Below are 6,000 nucleotides of genomic sequence, written 5' to 3' on the forward strand. Positions count from 1 at the left end.
TATCAAAGAGATGGGAACTGAAAGCTCTTAGACTCAACAATCACAAAGAGTGGTTTCATTGTCTGGACAACTTATGGAAGGACAAATTGGAGTACTACCAGCTACAGTAATATACTAAATATTAGCCTATTTTGACAGATTTTTTTCAATATAATGCACATAAATTAGCATTTCTATATTACACATTATATAACATATTATACAAAATTTTATGTGTTTATTACATAAAATATTTGTAAGAGAAAACATTAAATAAAAATGTAAATTGGGAGTGATGTCACCACGATGGTGACATAGGTTGTTCCTGGCTTTGCTTCCCCTCACAAGGAAAACAGCTAACAACTATTCGTGTATAAGACAGCACTGAGAAAACCAGAGGACATGGGGCTGAGGCTGAAGCACCGACCCACCTGCATGATAGAGACCAACACAGACCATATTAGAAGGGTAAGAAGATAGGCTATACACTGACCACATTGCCCTTTCCCCACTCCTGTGCAGCACCATGCTTGGAAATCTCCTGTGAGCCTATGGTTCCTCCAGTAAGAAGAAAAAAAAAAAAAGGAAAAAAGAAAAAAACAAGAGAAGAAACAGAGCCTAGGATGGACAGTCAGCATCCTCAGTGTTATGGGTTGCTTCTCAGGAATTCCCAACCAATCTTGCCCCATGGGGACTACTAGGGGAATCTGTGGGACTCGACCACTAGGAATTGTGATGGAGAAGCAGAAAAGAGCTTGCAACGATCAGCACTCAGGTGATGGCAGACCGTGTTCCTACTTAGAGTAGCCAACTTGTAGTTCCAACAGGCAGCTTTGCTCACTTGAAGAGCCAAGATGGTGGTGCAACTGACCAGGGAATGCAGCAGGATACAGGTCTGCCTAATTCAGCTTTGCCAACCCTGGAGCCTAGTCTGCCTCTGCCTAGGCAGGGGAGCTGAGTTACAGCCCAAAATACTGCTGAGCTTACCTCCCAGCCCACCCTGACAGGAAAGCCTAACTGGAAATATGTGCGAACCCAGCAACACTTGAGAAAAGAGTCTGGCAGATAGAACTAATTGCAAAGCAAGCCAGCGCACAGTTCAGCCAGGGAACACAGGGAGTGGGTTCATTTGAGTCAAGAGCACAGAGGGCCTGGCTAAGCTTGAAGTATGTTCCTCTACTCTGCCCAGCCAAGAAAACTAATTTTAATTACTATGTGTTTTGGTGAGGACCTCCTTGGGATGATATTCTCAGGGACACTCTGTGCCTCCTGGATCTGGATTTCTGTTTCTTTCTCCAGATTCAGGAAGATTTCACCAATTATTTCTTCAGATAAACTTTCTGCCCCCTTTTCTCTCTCTTCTGCCTCTGGGATCCCTATAAGGTAAATGTTATTATGCTTGATGTTGCTGAGTTGCCTAAGTCTATTTTCATTTTTTAGTATTATTTTGTCTCTCTTCTGTTCAGCTTGATTGCCTTCCATTACTCTGTCCTCCAGGTCACTGATTTGTTCTGCTTCCTCTAGTTCATATATTCCGTCTAGTGTATTTTTAATTTCAGTTACTGAGTTCTTCATCTCAGATTGTTTTGTTATTTATGTCTTTATTAAGGGTCTTACTGCAGTCTTCCACTCTTTTCTGAAGTCCAGTGAATATATTTATGACCATTACATTCTCTCTGGTATATTACTTATCTCCATTTCATTTAGCTGTCTTGCTGTAATTTTGTCCTATTCTTCATTTGAGACATATTCCTCTGTCTCCTCATTTTGTCTAACTCTGGGTCTGTTTCTATGTGTTAGGAGAGTCAGCTGCATTTCCTGCTCTTAAAAGTAGTGGCCTTACAGGGCCCCTGGGTGGCTCAGATGGTTAAGCATTTGCCTTCAGTTCAGGTAATAATCTCTGGGTCCTGGGATCGAGACCCACATTGGGCTCCCAGCTCATCAAGGAGTCTGCTTCTCCCTGTTGTTCTGCCTCTACCCTCTGCCCATTCTCTCTCAAATGAATATAATCTTCAAAAAAAAAAAATTAATCGCCTTAGGAAGAAGAGGGTCCTGTAGTGCCCTGCAGTGCAATGTCCCCTGTTCACCAGAACCTGGTGCTTCAGTGGTGTCCCCTTTGTGTATTGTATGCACCCCACTACTGTGGCTGAGATAGATGTGCCTTCAGTCCAGTCATCTGCAATGGCTCCCTTTGCCATGTGGACAGAGTTTGGTCCCTGCATTGTTAGTGAGCCAGTCTGGGGACATCTTAGGCTTGAGTTCAGTCAGAAAAGGTGTTTGCCAGAGAAGCAGGAACATCAAACTTCAGGGCACTTTCCCTGTGCTGTCCTCTGAAACACTTTCATTGGTGGGCAGGGCCTGTGGTCAGATCAGACCTGCCCCCAGCCTACTGCTGGGGCTGAAGTCAGACTAGAATGTGTGGTTATTTTCCCCTCGCCCTGGTGCAGGAGTCACTTTGGTGTGGTATTGGCCCCTGTTGGAGCTTCTTGCACACTGTCGGGCTTGTGGCATGGCTTTTGATGGGCTCTGGCCAAGAGTGTATTGGAGTAGGCAGGTCTGCAGGAGAACAGGAGCAGGGGACGTCGTGTTAGCAGGACTTGCACAGTTCTCCTGTGGGATGGGACCCAGAATTGCTTTAAAAAATTCCTGCTGCAGGGCTGGAGAGAATAGGTCTGTATGGAGATGAGGGCACTCTTAGCAATCTAGGTGGAGACTGTTGACACTAAGCTGGTACCTGCAAGTGTCTACGTGTCTAGGTTGAGGGGTGGGGGAAGAAATGACGCTGGCCAGCTCCTTTGTTCTTAGAGAAGCCTCCCAATGATCCCTGCCCCTCCAGGACAGGCTCTGAGAATAGTAAACAAGTCCCCATCCCATATGCCCCAACCATTTTTCAAACTGCTGCTTCTATGCTGTATCTCAGCAGTGCTAGTTGTTGTGTTATCCCTTTAAGGGTTGAGACTCAGTTTCCCACCACCCTCCTAGCTTTCCCAGAGCCAAGCCTGCTGATTTTAAAGTTCTTGGTGTTAAGCCCTACTGATTCTAAGAGCTAATGAAATTATGCCCCTCTAGGTTCTGAAACTAAATGGTATGGGGATTCATCTTCCCTGTATAGGTTACCTGTACCTGAGGTGCCTGGTACGAGGGTCTGTTTCTCTCCCCTCCCCATGCCTGTGGTATTGCTCCCTCCTGCGCACAGTCCTACAGGATCGTGTCTCCATCCTTTCTACCCTGTTTAATGTGGCTTCTTCTCTACATTTAGCTGTGGAGAGTCATTTCTGCCAGGCTTTAGGTCATTTTCTGGATTATTTACACCGATGTGGGTGTTATCTAGTTTTATCTGTGGAACAAGTTGAGCTTAGTTTCCTCCTAGCGCACCATCTTCTCCAGAAGTCCTGAACATATGCATTACTATTGAGGAGACTGAAAGGAGAATCAAAGGTCTCCGAATGAGAAAAAGCCCAGGACCGGGCGGCTTTACTGTAACCAGCCATTTAAACAAAATTAATACCAGTTCTTCTAAAGCTCTCCCAAAAACTGAAGAGAAGGGAACATTCCCAAACGCATTTAATGATGCCAGCATTACCCTAACACCAAAGTCAGAAAAGAACACTACAAGAAAAAGAAAACTACAAGCCAGAATTCCTGATAAATACAAATGCAAAACTCTACAATAAAATGCTAACAAACTATAGGAAGATCGGTAGGAGAAGGAGGGAAGAATGAAGGTGGGTAAACAGAAGGGGAATGAACCATGAGAGACTATGGACGCTGGGAAACAAACTGAGGGCTTCAGAGGGCAGGGGGTGGGGAATTGAGATAGGCTGGTGATGGATATTAAGGAGGGCACGTATTGCATGGTGCACTGGGTGTTATATGCAAATAATGAATCATGGAACATTATATAAAAAACTAAGGATATACTGTACAGTGACTAACAAAAAATTATTATAAAAAAATAAAAATAAAATGCTAACAAACTGAATTCAGCAGCTCACTAAAAGGGTCATTTACCATGATCAAGCAGTATTTATGCCCGGGATGAAAGGATGGTTTCCATACAATGTGATACATCACATAAACAGAATGAAAAAATCTGATTGCGTCAATACTTTCAGAAAACACGATGAACAAAATGCAACATCTGTTCAGTCTTAACAAATTACATACAGAAGGAAAGTATCTCAATGTAATAAATGCCATATATAAAAAGCCCAGAGCTAACAATCACACTCAACTGTGAAAGGCTGAGAGTTTTTCCTTTACAACAGAGAACAAAACAAGGATGCCCACTCTTACCACTCTTATTTAAAATGGCATTGGAAGTCCTAGCCAGAGCAATTAGGCAAGAAAAAGACATAGAACATAAAAATTAGAAAGGAAGAAATAAAACTGTCACTATTTGCAGATGATGTGATATTATATATAGAAAATCCTAAAGATTCCACCAGAAAAGTGTTAGAATTAATAAACAAATTCAGTAACATTGCAGGATACAAAATCAATAAAAAAAAATCTGTCACATTTCTATACACTAATAGTAAACTAACAGAAAAATTAAGAAGACAATCCAATTTCTAATTGGATCAAAAAGAATAAAATACCTAGGAATAATTTTAACCAAGGAGATGAAAGAACTGTACACTGAAAGTTATAAAACATTGAGGGGAAAACGAAGGGGACACAAATAAACTATAAGATATTCCATGCTTTTGGATTGGAAGAATTAATATTGTTAAAATGGTCATACTACCCAAAGCAATCTACAAATTCAATGCAATCCCTATCAAAATTCCAATGGCATTTTTCAGAGAAATAGAGCAAAAAAAAAAAAAAAATCCTATGATTTGTATTGAACTTCAAAACATTTTGAATAGCCAAAATAATTTTGACAAAGAACAAAGCTGGAAGCATCATACTCCCTGATTTCAAACTATATTATAAAGCTAAATCAATCAAAAGAGTATCATGTTGGCATAAGATCAGACACATACATCAACAGAACAGAACAAAAAGCCCAGAAATAACCCCACACATATATGGTCAATTAATTAACAACAAAGGAACAAAGAATCAACAGTGGGGCAAGACAGTCTCTTCAATAAACGCTGTTAGTAAAACTGGAAAACCATATGCGAAAGATTGAAACTGGATCACTAACTTACATCATACAGAAAAATTAATTCCAAATGGATTAATGACTTAAGTTTGAGACTAGAAACAACACTAATAGAGGAAAACAAGAGGAAAAAAATTCTTGACATGGGTCTTGGCAATGATTTTTTAAAATACAACAGCTAAAGTACAAGCAAAAAATGAAAATAAACAAGTAGAACTACATTAAACAAAAGAAAAGAGCTTCTGTACAGGAAAAGAAATGATTAACCAAATAAAAAGGCAATCTACAGAATGGGAAAAGGTGTTTGCAAATCAGGTATCTTATAAGGGATCAATATTCAAAATATAAAGAACTCATAAAAAACAATAGTAAAAACAAACACAACAACAAGAAAAAAGAAACTAAAAAATAAGCAAAGGCCCTGAATACACATTTTTCCAAAGAAGATAAATTAATGGTGAACAAATAAAAAGGCACTTAGTATCACTAATCAAAGGAAAAAACAAATCAAAATCACAGTGAGTTATCACTTCACACAAGTCAGAATGGCCATTATCAAAAACACAAAAGATACCAAATGCTGGTGAGGGTGTAGAGAAAAGGGAATCCTTGTGCACTCTTGGTGGGATTGTGAATCAGTGCAGCTACTTGGAAAACAGTATGGAGGTTTCTCAAAAACTTAAAAATGGATGTACATATGATCCAGAAATTACACTTCTGGGTATTTATCTGAGGAAATTGAAAGCACTCACTTGAAAAGGTATCTGCACTTGCATGTTCATTACAACATTATTTATAACAGACAAGATATGGAATTTACACACACACACACACACACACAAATGAATACTATTCATTTAAAAAAATGCAATCTTGTCCTTTGTGACAACATGGATGGATCTTGA

The sequence above is a fragment of the Ursus arctos genome, unplaced genomic scaffold (genome assembly GCF_023065955.2).
Source record: "Ursus arctos isolate Adak ecotype North America unplaced genomic scaffold, UrsArc2.0 scaffold_3, whole genome shotgun sequence".
In the NCBI taxonomy this organism is placed as follows: Eukaryota; Metazoa; Chordata; class Mammalia; order Carnivora; family Ursidae; genus Ursus; species Ursus arctos.